The sequence below is a fragment of the Myotis davidii genome, unplaced genomic scaffold, assembly GCF_000327345.1.
Source record: "Myotis davidii unplaced genomic scaffold, ASM32734v1 scaffold13, whole genome shotgun sequence".
Lineage (NCBI taxonomy): Eukaryota > Metazoa > Chordata > Mammalia > Chiroptera > Vespertilionidae > Myotis > Myotis davidii.
The window spans coordinates 2,989,368-3,005,743 of NW_006286243.1; the positions used below are offsets into that span (position 1 = coordinate 2,989,368).

Below are 16,376 nucleotides of genomic sequence, written 5' to 3' on the forward strand. Positions count from 1 at the left end.
TCGGGTCACCGCCCCAGGCGCACGCCCAGCCGGACCTTTAAAAGCCGGCGGAGCCTTGACGGACACTGTTGTGGAGGACCGGACAGTAGCTGGTCCAGGCACCTCCAGCTCCTGAGGAAGGGGCTCTTCGGCTTCCAACCGAGTGTTGGCCTGTAATGCTACTGCACTTTTTGGGGAGGGGGAAATGAAAAATTTTGCAAGAGTTCCGAGATAAAAATAAGAGGTCTTGGTTTTAATGTTTTCTGACCTGAATCATCCCGAGGACAAGCTGCAGTTAGGCAGCGGGTGGGGGTGGGAGCAAGAAATGTTATTTCAGAAACTGCAAAAGGGGCTTTTTCGGAAAAAAAAAAATAAAACGAGTGTCGGGAGAGTTTCTGGCTTGTCTGGAAACTGCAAGACTAATTGCCATGCGCTTCCGCTTTGAAACTGGCAGCAGACAGCATCTTGAAAATGACTCACTAGCGGAGCTCACAAAGAAACTGTGGTTTGCTCCTTCTCAGGTTTATGTATTTGTGCCTTTTACAGTTTCCTTTGTAGTGTTGGAGGGGTCCCCCGCCCCTTCCCCGCCGGCCCCCTCCCAGCCTCCCGCGTTTGGAAGCCCCTGGCCGGTCTTTAACTCTCCCCCACCCCCAGCACCCCAGGCGGGAGGGGGGTGAGGGGGAGGCTGAGTTGTTTTTGGAGTTGGCTGGGGAGAGGGTTAAAGGGATTCTGCTGCTGCAGGGGGAAAAAGTTCCCTGAATTTTCCACTGGCTGCTGCAGGAAGAGAGAGCCCCTTTAGTCATTGCTAAGTAATGTCTGCACACACACCAACTAATCTCATTAGGAGTTTCCGCTGCTCCGCACAGGAGGGGTTTTGTGCAGCCACCGTCGGGCGGGCGAGCCCTGCGCTGGAGAGGGGAGACAAGCTACGGCTTTATTTACCTCGAGGTGCAGCCGCCAGCCGAGCCTTTGCAGGGTCGTGTCTTTGAAAACTTTGAAGTCACTTTGGATTTCGGACTTACAGGTTTTTCTTTCCCAGTTGTGTGTGTGAAGTTTCTATTGCCTAAGCAGCTCTACACACCCATCCTCTCGCGGCTGAGCTTCAGTCTTTGTTGGGGGGGGGGGGGGGGAGGAGGACGCGGAAGCGATGGGAAACCAAGCATGTTCCAGGCATCTATTAATGAGCTCAAATCGGTTTCTGAGCCTCATTGCCTTGTTGCCAGACACAATACCCTCTGATCTGTCTCCCTTTCTCTCTCTGTGTGTGACACATTTATTTGGGAAAGGTCAGTTATGAGTTTCAATTTATGGGCATTATAAAATACAAATTGTGTTAGGAGGGCACATGGGTCAGACAGTTAAGAAGATAGTCCATAAGTGTTTTTAGAGTTTCCAGTAATGATCCTGCCTGCAAAAACCCCTGATGGTATTACTATGCCAAATATAGCAAGGGCCTTCTGCCCCCCCCCCTTTTTAAATTAAAAAAAAAAAACCCTTTATATGATGGAGATGTGTAGAGTTACTAAAAAGGGTAAAGAATTTGAAGGAACCCTATTGGAACTGTAGGGCTCCTTTATTGACAAGGATGTCTTGAGGGTTTCTAAGATGTTGGCATTTTTTTTTTTTATGGTAGCAAAGCATGTCCTAAAAACAGCCTAACCAGCCCGACCAGGTTGAGTCAGTGGACACAAGTACAGGATGTCCCTAACACTGTGTGTGGCACAGGGTAGGTGCTCACTAAATTGTTGCATTGAGAGCTGTGAGTAGGATAACAGGACTTACAATAAATAGATAAGAAAAGAAGCTTTGCGAAGCTAACAGCATTCTGCATGAGCGTTTCTTCAGGACAGAGGTTGTAAATATTTTCTCAAGACTCCATTTCCTTCGAAATTAAAAGGAGGTAATTAGAAGTCTTCATTCCAATAAGTTATTATGTGGCTAGTTCTCACCTGGGAGTAATTTTGCCTCTCAGGGAGCATATGACAGTATCTGGAGACATCTTGGTTGTCATAACCATCCGGGGTGCTATTGGCATCTAGTGGGTAGAGGTCAGGGATGCTGTTACACAGCCAACAACATACAGGACACCATTCCACCCCCCCAAAAAAGAATTTTCCAGCCCAAATTGTCAGTAGTTTCCAGAATGAACAACTCTTGTTTCCCATTAGTGACGGTGATGATGATAACTCTTTTATGTGCATTCATTCAGTGAAGAGGACATTTAAAACTCATCAGTTGCCCTTTTCTGCCTCAATATAACACATATGCACGGATTTTTTCTCCCTCTTTTTGGTCAGTAATATGCAGTAGCGCGACATGTAAGGGAAGACATTGTGGCGGTGTACCTGTTAGACCGTCTCTGGACCTCCCTCCCTTGGTGCTAATGCTTTTTGGGCCAGAATGGCAATAGCCCAGATAGGGGAGAGCAGTGATATATTTTTTTCTAGCCCCATTTGAATTTTAAAGTTGCTTAAACATTTACTAAAGACCTCCTCTCTTTCTTATTTAAAAAATTTAATAATTCAAAAGTGCTAGTATACAGTAAATGTAACTCTGAGGTCATATATCAGAATTTATATTTGTAATAAGTTTTTGGAACTTGGATCTTTTCCTGAAATTGGTTTTAAGGGACTTCCAGGCAGTGCATATAAATTTAAAAAACTCCTTTCCTAGCTGTCAGATACTGAGTTTTGTATGTCCTGTGCTACCCAATTATATTTATAGATCTATCTGCTTCAAAAACCAATATGGTTGCAGAGCATTCCCTATTGATAAACCCAAACACTTAAAATAGCTTTGCTCCTTTGCAGCCCTAGAGAGTGACCTAGCCATCTCCATGTTTCCCAGGCCTGGGGTTCCCCATTAAACTTTAGAAGAAATCTGTTCTCTGTCCGTTCTGGTTGTGCCCTGGCTGCAGGCAGCTGGCTTCTGCCCCTTCTTAAGGGCCTGCACCTACACATACATGTGAGTGACCCAGGTCATTTGAATGAAGGCCCCCACTCCTGTCTGATTTTTCTGTATGTTTCAGGCAAGAGTTGTTGTTGTTGTTTTTTTAATGCCCTAGTTACCCATAATTCCTCTTTGCCTTCATAGTTTGAATTATAATACACTTGAGACCACGCTAGCGTAACACAATTTTGAAAGGTTAGTTGTTGTTTTTTCTGTCATAAAAACACGAATGTGAATTATCATAGGGAGATTTAGAGAGTCACTAAGAACAATATAAACATCTCCCATAATCCCACTGTTAACGTTTGGTGTATATTTTTCTGGTTTTATAAATGCATGTGCGTGTGTGTACATACACAGATATACACGCACATGCACACATGTAACCTTCTTAATTGCGGTCACACTATGCTTTCTGTTTTGTAACTCATTTTCACTTTATGTATTATGCAGCATTTTAATAACTAGTATGAAGACCAAAGTGACCACACATAGAGCTTGTATTTATTGATCTAATAAATATGTTGATTCAACAGTAGATTGACATAATTTCGACATGGACACATTCAGTGTTTTTTGTCTTTGTGGCTCCGCGTAATGTTCTAAGAATGCTGTCCTCTTGAAAGACTGAATTCATATGTGGTGTGAAATTTGGGATTTTGCTGAGTTTCTCTGTGATTTAAGAATGAGTCATGATTTGCAGGAGAATATCAAGATGTAGTAACAGGAAGTGCAGGACACTACACATAAAAATAGAATGTTCAGTGATGAAAAAAAGAAACTAGGTTAAACCAAAAATACACCTTGAATTTACCTAACTATAGGAGGCGGGAGGAGGTGCCTCTTGCACACATTGACAACTCTTTATTTAGCACTGTTTCATTTGATATCAGTAGAGTTTTCAAACTTTGGTATTTTAAGTGGGTTTTCAGCTCAAGGTTTGCTATTGCCCATGGCCAGTTTGAATTGAGATCATCCAGGTTTTGGGTTGAAACCACGGCAGGGAGACCATGAAAACGCTGTTTTTTTGCCACCTTGCATGCAGCCCTAGTAAACTGAGTTGTCAGCCTGTGTGTGGGTAACCTTCTGTTAACAAACCCTAAAGGCCTTCAAAAATGGTAGATTATTTTGTCTTTTAGATAACGATTCCATGCAGATATTTGACTCCGCATGACTCCTATCTGCACCAAAATAAAAATGGCCTTTCATCCATTACTGGAAACTTATATTCATGTCAGCAGTTTAAAAATAAACTTGAATTGGTCATTTCGATAAATTGGAATTTGGTCTGAACTGCCAGGAGAGGTTAGCTCACTGACTACTTTATGTGTTTTTAATTCCATTTTCTGGAAAGTAATTACAGAATTATTGTAAGAATTGAATGGGATTATTTTTAATGTGGCAGTGAGATTTATTTGTACGTTTTTAAAGACATTAAGGTTTTGGTTATGCTAATGTATTCCAATTTGAATTGGACAAAATGAATTTTATTTATTACACACATGCTCTAAACAGTTCTAATGCACACACATTGTCTTAAGTATTCTTAGAGCTACTATATCTAGCAGACCCTAATTTTCCATGCACAAACATGGGAGTGGTGGGGTATGATGCACACTTATCTGATGCTTCTTCTTAGATCTCTAGAGAAAGTATCAGATAGGTATGCATCAGGCCCACCCCATCACTAGTGTTAGGGGTCTTCTGTTGCAAGCAGCGGAATAAGGAATCTGAGACCCTTGGTGCTCTTTTTTTAAAAAAGTTGAGGTAAATAAAAAAATGTGAGGTATAATTTGCACATACGAAAACACCGATTTTAAACGTTAATGTATACACTTGTGTCATCCCTACCCCCCTCCCTCTAAACTGAGAATATTTCCATTACTCCAAAACATTCCTGGCTGGTTTTGTTTTTTTTTTAAATTATATTATGGAAATTTCATGATTCTACCATGCAGGTTATTCAACCCCAGAACATCTTGATAAAACAATGCAGTATTTTTATTTCATCTGTATGGTTAAAAATAAATCATGAGATGGTGTGAATTTCCTTATTATATGATAAGAGGAAGTGTCCCTTGTACATTTTTTTATCACTTAAGTTGCCAAAAGTAAGACAGTGTGTCCTAAAAAAAAATGTACACACACTTTTAATCCATTATTAACTCCAACGGGTGAAATCTGAAAAGAAAGAAACATCAGTTGAGCTACCAGCTGTTAACGTGTGTATGCATTTGGGGGGGGGGGGCGGGCACCCTGTCTACATGCTGCAGGGAAAAGTAGATTGCCTCCAAACCACTTGGGTTGAGAGGATATCACTTCATCTTCCTCGACCTCAGTTTCCCTGGCTGGGGGGTGAAGTGAGTCAGAGAGGCTTTCAAGGCAAAGTCTGATCGTACTACCTTTTTGGAGTAAAGAACTTGAATTCTTCTGAGAGTTGTGAAAGTGTAATGTGAATTTTGCTGTCATCCCCAAACAGCTGACTTTTAGACATATACAGCAATTTAAACTGCTGTTTTGGGGTGGGAAAAGGGGTTCCCCCAAACGTTCCCCCTCAATCCCATTTTGGCTCCTTATTGAGTAGGGATCACCTGTGTGAGGGTCAGTGTCAGCTGCTGTGCTTGCCTCTCCTCCTTTTCTTGAGGGTTGTGACAAGCACCACAGTTGCCTAATTCTGGAGGGACACCAGGTACTGACTCTGGGTTGGGTGCTGAGTAGGCCCAGGGAAGGTTTTCATCACCAGGTGAAGTCCCTACTCCTTCCTTCCCAGAGTCTTTGAATCGATCTCCATCCTGGACGGCAGTGGCTAATGGGGCCCCACGTTCCCTCTCACCCCCTCCCATTCCCTTCTCCACCCACAGACTAGAGCAGCCCTTTAAACACAGACCTGACCTTGGCTCTCCCCCACTTAAAACCTCCCCGTGGCTTCAGGGAGGATGAAGACCGAAGTCCTTAGTGTGAGCTCCCAGCTATGATTGGGGCCAGCCACACTAGCCCTTCCGCAGTTCCTCTAGTATGTAATGTAGCCTCTGTCCACTGGGCCTTTCCCAGTGCTGTTCTCTGTCCTAGGAATTCCCTTCCGTGCCCCCCACTCCCATCAATTTTTCTCACTTTGCTTTATCCAGCCAATTTGTAGTCATCAGCTCACCCATCTCTTCCTGAGGAAGCCTTTGCTGGTCCCCCAGACTAGATCTGCCCTGGTCATCTGTCCCTGGTCTTCCAAGCCCTCACCACAGGTCTAGTCATACGTGTCTTCATGACCCGAATTCCCCCTCTCCAAATTCTTACTTCCCAAACACAGGTACTGAACAGTTTCAGATAGGGATTCTGGAAATAGGGCTGGTGTCCCTCATTATTCATGAATGCTCCTTATCTCCAACTCAGGAACCAAGTGCCATATCCCTCATTATCCAAAGTCACTGTCCAAACTCTTGACTCTGAATTGAATCCATTCAATTCAGACAGGGAGGGATACCTGTACACGTAGGTGTCATGATGTGTTTCATATCTGTCACGCACATCAGTCTGTAAGCTCCCTCTGGGCCTGCATCTGTTTTTCTCATTCTTGTATTTATCCCAGCACTTTGTCCAAAACCTGGCGCTCATTGAATTAAAAACAATCTGAAGGGGAAACAACTTGCCAGAATAGCCCGTCCCCCCCGCCCCCCGTCCCGTCAACTTTGTCAACATGCATAAATCCAGCTCTTTTCCTAGACAGTAAATTAGTTGGATTAATAACAGGCGTATCTTTTGGTTAACCCATAAAGACAACCAAAAAGATCCTCTATAGAGAATATCCCGTTTTCCAGAGGTTTTGTCCAGACTTTCAGGAACAGTAGATGTACAGAAGTCAGGTTAGTTTGTTAAAAAACCTTAGTCCTGTTGTTGATATCAGTATTCCGCTAAGAATGGTTGGTTCACAGTTAAATAATTCATACGAAAGTCTAGCGTGAAAGAAGTTCTTTCCGTAGTAAAATGAATCATTCTGTAGCAACCATCATTAAACCTTTATCAAGACTTTAATTGATCAAGTCTTCATAGTTCCCTTGGGCTGAATTCCATAATACAAGGTAGGGTAAAAGTAGGTTGACAGTTGTTTGTATGGGAAATAATACAGTAATTTGTAGATAATCACGCAAGGGTAAAGTGTGTTGAGCACTCACAACTGTAAATGTACTTTTGCCCCACCCAGTGTCCACCGCTGTTAAGTTCTTCTTCGTTTATACTAACACCTGTGTGGGTAGCTTTTGTCTTTCTGTCTGTAACTTTTGGTAACTTATGAATGACATTTCTGATTGAGTTTTAAAATTAAAAAAAAAACGACTCTGTCTGGGAGATGATGAAAAGATGAATGACGACCTAAATTGTTTTGGGGGCAGGGGGACAGGATCTGTTCATTTCACTGGGTTTTGCCAAGGAGCCGTTGGTTGATCATCAAAGCTTGGTTTACCAGAATGTGTGACTAAGGAGCGTTTTCTCCCTGCACTTAATTGTCAGCAGAGAGAGATTAAAACAACAACAGCAACAAAACAAGCCCTGGAATTGATCCCGGGATGACTGCAGGGGTTCCCGCACACTGTCTGTACCTGTAAGTTCTCACCGTCCTCAGAATGATGACACCAGGCCCAGAAGGGATCGCATGTTCATTAGGCAAGAGAAGGGCTGTAGGTGTTAGAACAGTTCCCAGCACTGATAGTGAAGAAGGACACTCCTCTGGTGAATACTCGGTGAACTGGAAACCTAACTTCTCAAGTGTCTCCTTATTGGAGTTTAGAAGGTCTGTCCTTAGAGCCTAATATACGAGCCCTCATTTTTGTTGTTCATTTGAAACTGAAAGAGAGAAGCACTGGGAGAGAGAGAAAAAAAGGAGGGAAGGAAGGAAGGAAGGAAGGAAGGAAGGAAGGAAGGAAGGAAGGGAGGAAGGAAGGAAGGGAGGAAGGGGAGGGATGTCTAAGAGTGGGACAGTGTGATCTCGGTTGTTACTCCTCTGTCCAGAGCCCTTCTTGTAGGGTTCGAGCCCTAGCTCTGTGCAGGGGACAGGATCACAAAGGAATGTTTGTTAAAATTGCCCCAACGAATCATTGCTTCACTGTAAGAGCTCAGGAGAGAACTTGGGTGGGTGTATTTCCATAATTTTCAGGAGAAGAGAAAGCTGGGATTCCTGATCATGTCAGCAAGGCCTGTTAAGAACTTAGAAGAAGGGACAGGGACCCTGCAGTGTTATTTGGAAGACCACCCAGAGAGGCGGCTCTTCCATCTTGTATGGCCTTGCAATGGGAAATCTCTGGAATCTAGAGTTGGTGAGTGTAGGCAGGGAAGTGATGTCTGCTAAGGTCCTCACCTGTTTTCCAACCACCAGACAGCGAGCATATAGACCAGAGGCTGTTAGATGGGAGAGCATTGTTGTTTTTTTTCTCTCCTAAGGATATGTTTTCTTATTGATTTTAGAGAGAGAGGAAGTGGGGGAGAGAGAGAGAGACAGACAGACAGACAGACATTGATCGGTTGCCTCCTGTAGGCATCCTGACCTGCCACCTATGTATGTGACCTGACCGGAAATTGAACCCGCAACCTTTTGGTATCCAGGACGCTGCTCCAACCAGCTGAGCCACCCTCTAGGGCTCTGCTTTTTTTCCTTTTTCTTTCTTTAAAGCCTTTAGAACAAATTCTCCAAGTACCATTCTGGGTCAGGATTGGAACTGATTAAACGCCAGGCAGAGCTATGTCATCTGCATCAGCGCTCAGAGTGTAGCAGAGGGCAGCGGTGCCTGTGATGGGCTGGCTTCATCTTTGATAGTTGAGACAAAAAACGGAAGCAGTGCTCAGTCAGCCACTCAGAGTTCTTTGTGCCTAATTCACTTGTGTAGACGTTTTAGCCCTATTCTCTGTTCTGCGTGTACGACACGTGGATAAGTTGAGTAATTTTGAAGAGTATTAATAATTCCTGAAAGGGAATCACTTCCATTACAAAAGTGGGTGCTGTTAGAAGATGCCTTGAGCCACACAAAGTGACCCACGTGGACTGGGCCTCTCCAAAGCTCTGAGCCTCTGCGCTCAGATGTGAGGATGGCCCTGTTTTGATTCAAATCAGAGCTGAACCACAAGAACGGAACCCTCCTCCAGGCTTCGCCACATCCTTTGCTTTATTTTTTTTTAAACCTAAATATTAAGAACTAATTTGTTTGTAGGAAAATAGAAACTTGACGTAAAAGGTCATCCATGCACCAAAATGATGAAAATATAGAAAGGGGGAAAAGGACCATTTATATAGCAGGAGCTGGCTGTTGTCTTGTCCCGCTAATACAATTACGTTGTACAGTTATTGGAAGAGTAGGGAGGGGGACAAGTTGTACGTGACATTTCTAAAAGGACCAGGCCAGGTGAGTGGGTGGCAGGTTCCTGCCTGGGAATTCAGGGCCATGAGCACTGAATCTGATGTTTGATGTGAATGCCACCAATAGCCATTCTCTGTGTGACACGAATGGACGGGTCAGCGGTCTTCCACTTGGTGGACAGTTTTGTTATTTTCTTCATTTATTCAGTGCAGTTTGGAGGTCAGTTTTTAAAAATTAGATTTTAAGGATAAAGCATTGGGAGAAGGTCATTTCATTTTGGAATCACGCACTGTCTCTCTTTGCCACCAATGTTTTTTTTCAGGAGTAACTGAACTCAATAGGGACATCAAGATATTTTTTTCCTGTGTTCCAGTGGGTGGAGTTTGCTTGTACATCAGGCTTGATGTTAAAGAGACATGCAGTTGAAAAGTGAGATGGCTTTTGCTTGTCATTTCCCCTTAGTGCCCTTATATTTTTGTGTCCTGTGAAAGAGGACTTTAATAGAAGTTGTTTTAATTTAGAAGAGACTCTGCATTTGGCCTTGTCCTATGCACCTAGACTTGATATCCATGTGCAGAGATGTAAGAGAAATATATGCATATGGAGAGAGTAAAAGCAGTAGGAGGGGCAGTTCCTACCTTCAGGACTCTCGATGCAGCTGAAATGCCCACAGATGTCCACCACATGAGCAGGTGATGATGTTTTGAAGACTGCAGAGTCACTGTCTTTTTATAGATCCCTCCAAAGTGCATATATTATCATGCCAGATTTATATATACATGTTTATGCCCGGAATTTCCATGTCCTAAACTGTACAGGAGTTTTGCTGAGAAGAACACTGAAGAAAAGCAGTGAGGCTAGTGTGACCGTGGAATCTAGACGCCTGGAAGTGCCCAGGTCTTGCTTAGGTGACCACACCTGCAAAGTAGCTTTGTCCTTCTGTAAAATCTCTAAAGGAGATGTCACAAACCAGAAATCCATACAGCTTTTGCAAGGGTCGTGTATAGAGTAGGACCCAAAGATTACCCGATGTCAGTGTTATCTAGCTAAGTCTTGACATTGCCCAAACCAGCACATGATGGCACATGTTAAATTTCAGAAAAAAAAGGGGGGGGGGAGGGAAGGTTTAAATACTATTAGCCATTTGTAAATTAGCAGTTCAAGTATGCTATATTGTAAAATTTTAAGACATCATATCTGTCTAAACAACGTCAAGATCAGCTCTCTGGTATATACTATTTTAAAAAGACATCTAAATCCAGCCAGTGTGGCGCAGTGGTTGAGAGTTGGCCCATGAACCAAGAGGTCACCACTTCGATTCCTGGCCAGGCCACATGTCCGGGTTGCAGGCTCAGTCCCCAGTAAGGGGCATGCAGGAGGCAGCCACTCTATGCTTCTCTCTCATTGATGCTTCTATCTCTCTATCCCTCTTCCTTCCTCTCTCTCTCAAATCAATAATAAAATTAAAAAAAAAAACCCATAAAATACATCTAAAATAGTTTCAGTGGATTTACTCCAGGGAAGAGGGAAAGATAACTTTCCCAGGAATGCTGACGTTGGGGACAGTTTTCTTTCATGACTTAACCATCCAGAAATGATGGAAGGAATGGTACTTTATCATTTTAAGTTCAGTAGAGAAGACCGGAGAGTTCACGGTTTCTCTGGGAAGACCATGGCTCCTCACCCTCTGCAGGCGTCCGCCGGCCTTTCTGGGAGGGAAAGCTGGAGGCAGAGGGTCAGGGGTTCCCGTTTAGTAGCTTGATGTGCCAGGCATGCCTGAGAAGCAGGCGCTGGGGATGAGACATGATCTGATGGCAGTAAATGAAGAAGAGAACAACTGCATGGACCCCTGGGGCGCTGTGGGGCCTGGGTGGCTTTGGTAGGACAAGGGAGCAGCAACAGGGCTCACCCTGGAGGGAGTTTGGGGCGGGAGACCGGAGATATGGGCCATGAGGGGAGGAAAGTGCAGATGTTGGGGGGGCAAGATCGTTATATTGTACCATGTGCTTATGACTCAAAGTCAAATGCTCTCCTGTCACCTTACATTAGAACCTCCTTCGCCCCCTACCCTCTTCCCCCTGGCATCACCAGAGTGCAGCTTGTGTTCATGAGTTTCAGTTTTATATGTGTGAAATCATATAGTTCTTTGCTTTTTCTGACTGACTTATTTCATTCTGTCCGGAAATGCTTGGTGCTGCAGCAGGAGGGGGGTGCGAGCACAGCACAGCGCTGCACATGTCCCGGCCCCCAGAGTCCCTTGTGGATCCTTCTGAGAGGAAGGGATGGTGTCCGGCCCACACCCGACCTACCTGGGACTTATTGGTGTCAGCCCCGGGTGTGTGCACCCGTGTGAGAGTGATGGCTGAGGTCTGTGCGGGTGTGATGAGGGAATGGCCCGAGGGAGGAGAGTGCCCTTGTGAAGCAGACATGTTGCGGGTGGCTGTTGATGGACAGAGAGCGGTGTCCAGATGTTTAATGAGAAGAGGTAGGACCTGGGTTTTCTTTCCTTCTCTTAAACATATTTTATCTGGCCTTTTTCTTTTCTTTTTTTTTCTTCTTCTAATGTTTCCATTGGGTGGTGCTGTAGGAATTCCTACCTTTTGCCTTGGATCTCCCCTTCCCAGAAAGACGCTCTGAAGCATAATGGGCGGAAGTCCTGATTTAGAACGATTTTACAGTTCCAGCACAATAGGAGAGTCTGGAGGATGCTCTGGCAGGAAACGGCTCCGTTCCTGGATGTGGAAAAACCACCATCATTTCGTATCATGCAAAAGTGTCCTTGCCGCATGGGGCATGGGGCATACCCTTTCGGCTTTCACCAACTTGTTTTTCAGCAGAGAACAGCCTTCACGCTCATCACTAGAGATGATGATTTCATCCGAGTGGCAGTGGTAGGGCAGATTTCCTCTATTTTCAATTTTCGTAGAATTATCCTCACAAAGTCCCTAAGCAAATAAACATTTTCTGATGTGAAGACGAATCAGATTTTAAACATGTTTCTGTTAAGGCTTTATTGAAGTTGGAGGCACTTCCCCCTTCTTATTTTAGAGATCATTTGCACAAGATAATTGGTCAGAAGATAACTTAGATTTTTACTTTCAAAATACTTTTAATCATAAAAAGGCTTTTAGCTTGGTAAGACTTAGGTATGGAGGGGGAGGGTTGGCCATCTCCCTGCTTTACAGAGAAAGAAGTTGAGGCGGAGAGAAACTGGCGTCCCTGCCCGAGATCGCCTAACTCTTGTAAAGCTGTGGACAAGATGAGGGTGTCTGTGTTCTGACCCCCTTCCCTTGGGCACAGGACCAAATTTTATTAATATGAGTAATAAAAAAAGATGTAGGTAAAAGGTTTTCCATTCAAAGACCTATGAAATATAAGGATCAGGGGAGGAGAGGATGGGGGAATACCAACTGGAAATTAGGAAGCAGCTCCTATGGAGCTCAAATTTCAGAACAGTTAGCAAGATTTTAAGTGCATTTTACTGAATGCACAGCAGTGTGTGTGTGTGTGTGTGTGTGTGTGTGTGTGTGTGTGGTGTGTAGATCCTCCATGAAATCCCAGGTATTTCTTTCTTAGAACCTGAAACAGGGCTTCCCCAGAGGTGTTTGTTTTTATTCATTTTTATTTATTTATTTTTGTTCATTCTTGCCCAAGGATATTTTTCCATTGGTTTTTAGAGAGAGTGGAAGGGAGGGGGAGAGGGGGAGAGATAGATAGATAGATAGAGACTTTGATGTGAGACACATTGATTGGTTGCCTGCCACATTCATCCTCACCAGGGCCAGGAGTTGAACCTGCAATTCGGGTACGTGCCCTTGACCGGGAATTGAACCTGAGACCCTTGGGTTTCAACACAATAGAAGAGTCATTGATGACTCTTCTTGAACCTGAGACCCTCTAACTACGTAGCCACACCGGCCAGGGCCAAAGGTGTTTGCTTTTAAAGGGGACTCTCAGAGCCCTGCTGGGTGCTAGGTGCCACACTAGGAACTGTGGAGTAGTGTCAGTGCGGTCCCCAGCCTGCCCCTGTCCCATGGGAAGTCTTTCTCATACATAATTCATGTCTTCATCCTGTGAAATGGGCTCAGGCGCTAGGCCCCTCCCTGGGCCCAGGCTAGGTCACTTCTGACTTTTATCATCTTGTTTCTCTGTCCTGTGTACACACACCGTGTCGGGGGTTGTGGGGGGCGGGGGGAGAAGGAAGGGGGTCAAGAACCCACCTTCATTCTTTAGCATTGGATGTACCTGGAGCACAGCTAAATCCATATACAGATCTTTTTTAAAATATATTTCTAAACATGTTTTTATTAGTTTCAGAGAGGAAGGGAGAGGGAGAGGCATAGAAACATCAGTGATGAGAGAGAATCATTGATTGGCTGCCTCCTGCATGCCCCCTACTGGGGATTGAGCCCGCCACCCCGGCATGTGCCCTGACCGGAATCGAACCCTGACCTCCTGGTTCATAGGTTGTGAGGCTCAACCACTGAGCTACACCAACCAGGCTACAAATATTTTTAAAAGGAAAATTGGTTTAAAAACAAAATGATGGGATGGGTTCAAAGTCTGTTTCTTAAAACAGCGAATTGGGACAGTTGGAGTCACCCATGAGACAAAGCCAGACATAAACGAGGAAATTTCCTGATTTGAGTGGGAATGTGCTAGTGCCCTCTAGGTTAAAAGGAGTCGCTTCTCTCAGCAGCAGTGAGGTGTGCGCATGAGAATGAGGCCTCTGCTGGAGGGAGTGCGCGTGGTGATGAAGAACCTGCACTTCGGAACCTGGGTAGGAGATAGGAGGCTCTGCCCATTTACTCCTGTGGCCAGGAGCCTCATTTCACCTTTGGTTACAACTTCCTCACGGAGTATTCATTTAGATAGCGTATCGAAGGCACTCGGCCCGATGCCTGGTACATAGTGAACGTTCGCCGAATGGTAGCATTTAAAAAGAAAAGCTATTGAAAGAAGCAATGCATTTTTAAAAATTTTTTGGTGTGAGCCTTAATTTTGAGAATTCCGTGGAATCTCAGAATTGCTGGGGGAAAATATAGCTGGCATCTCCCTTAGTGTAGGGCTCTTTATTTTAAATTTATAAATTACTTTGAGGGTTTTATAAACCCTGCTGAAATTGTGTATATTTTGTATGGATATATCTTTTCTCCGCCCCCCCCCCTAGAGAATTTCAGATTCTCATAAAGGTCCGTCCCTGGACCGAACACAGGAAGAAGATACTGCCCTGGGGGTGTGACTGCGTGTGTGTGTACATGTGTGTATGTATCTTCTCTGTTGTGGTTACATGCTCTAGATTGTCTGTATAAAACAGCAATTTCACACAGTTCAGCCTAATGTGACACGGTATGATGATGAGAGAGACCGTGATGAGTTAGGACTCTACCTCATATTCATCTGTTAGGTATCAAAGCCTCCCAAGTTAGAAGTCACAGGTAGCCTTGTACCAGGAGTCATCATATTTACCCGGAATCACCTGCTGTGTACAGTATTATGAAAGTCATGAGTCCTCACTGGAGACTTAGTGGTAGCTTTATCCCATCAAGTGAGTCATTTTTCTAGTTACGTATTCTTTTGATCCAAATGACTACTGTTAGGAGCATTTGCTTAGTATTTTTTTTTTTAGAATAAAAATACTTAGAATTAAAAAACACTTAGTCTTGCTCAGTATGTTTTCTCCCTGTAGAATTCATAGAGTAACCATTCTGGGGAGAAAACCTGCCTCGGGGAGATTTCTTGGGCAGTGAGTGGTGTTCTTTCAGAGAGCAGGGTCTGCCGTCGCGTTGAGGGTTAAAGCAGAGGTGACACACAGGCAAAATGAAACCAGAGCTGCAATTACAAAGTGGGGCAGATGTAGGAGGCCAGGTTTCCTGTGGCCCATTTTCCAGTTTCCTGCCTGCAACCTGCAGAACAGGAAGCCGGGTGTTACCGACTCTGAGAACTGCAGGACGACGTGCTCCGGGCCAGAACGGAGACACACGCAAACAGCATGGACAACAAAGACACTTGCAAAGAAAGTGAACGTTTGGGTCTTAGTCCAGGAATGTCTGGGAAGGAACAACCCATCTGTTTAAAGAAGAAGCATTGTCAATAGTGTGGCGAAGGCCTGGGGTGGGGTGGGGGCAGGGTGGAGAGGGGCAAAGGTGGGGGCCAGTGGGGGACATCTGTAATGCTGTCAACAATGAATAAAATAAAACGCACAACAAAAAAAATGAAAGAGTATTGTCAGCAGAGCCGGCATGTCCACAGGGGACTCTCTCGGGGCGCCTGGGGGCTGGCTGTCCCGGATTGTAGGAACCTCTGATTTTTACAGCCTTACTCATCTTTCAAGACATGGTCTGCTTTTTAATCCAGTGGGTTACCTGGAAAGATCTTTCCTGCCATGCCCAGGGCTGCTAAATCTGTTTCCTGGCCATGTTGATATACGAGGGAGGTGGATGTGGTTAACCGACGGGCTGTAATGAACTACAGCCTCCCTTTGGGAAGGCTGGGTGACCAGTTGGCTGCTTTGATCTAGCAGGCTTGTGTGCCTTTAACTGCCCAATAAAATCGTGCCTGATGCTTTCAGAGAAGAGATTACATGGTGATGTGTATGCTGAAGACTGCGGACCGCACACTTCTTTGTGTGTGTGTGTGTGTGTGTGTGTCGCTACCCGATGTGAGGAGAGGCAGGGCTCAGGCGGTCAGAAGACATCGGAGGAGTGGACACGACTATCGTCCTCCTGAGGGGAAAAAAAAGAGAAAAATGATTTTGTGTCTAGGCTCCTTGACACATGGTAGAAGAGTCTCTGAAGTCTGAAGTCATACGTTAAAATCCCCACTTCAATGGTAAAGAAATGAAGATCCAGAGAAGTTGATTCACTGCACACCGTTTTCTTGAATGCTTATTGATGCTGATGGAGTGGTGGCCAGCAATAAAGAGCTCCAGTTGTGGGTGCCGGGGTGAAGGCTTTCTAGAAGGCATACGAAGGCAACACATAAGCCTCGTCAAAGGCTTACAATGGCCAGGGCCCAGGGCTGAGCTTGTCCCATACACCAGCTCATTCCAGTTAACTTGCTTCTTCGAGGTACAGGGACAGAGGTGTGGGCTTCTGGGACAACCAATTATTT

The 16,376-nt window shown here is 44.7% G+C and overlaps 1 protein-coding gene across 2 annotated transcripts in view; it reads left to right on the forward strand.

Moving 5' to 3' along the window:
- ELK3 (ELK3, ETS-domain protein (SRF accessory protein 2)) overlaps positions 1–16,376 on the forward strand; it is a 63,880-nt gene that overhangs the window by 648 nt on the left and 46,856 nt on the right. The window lies entirely within an intron of this gene.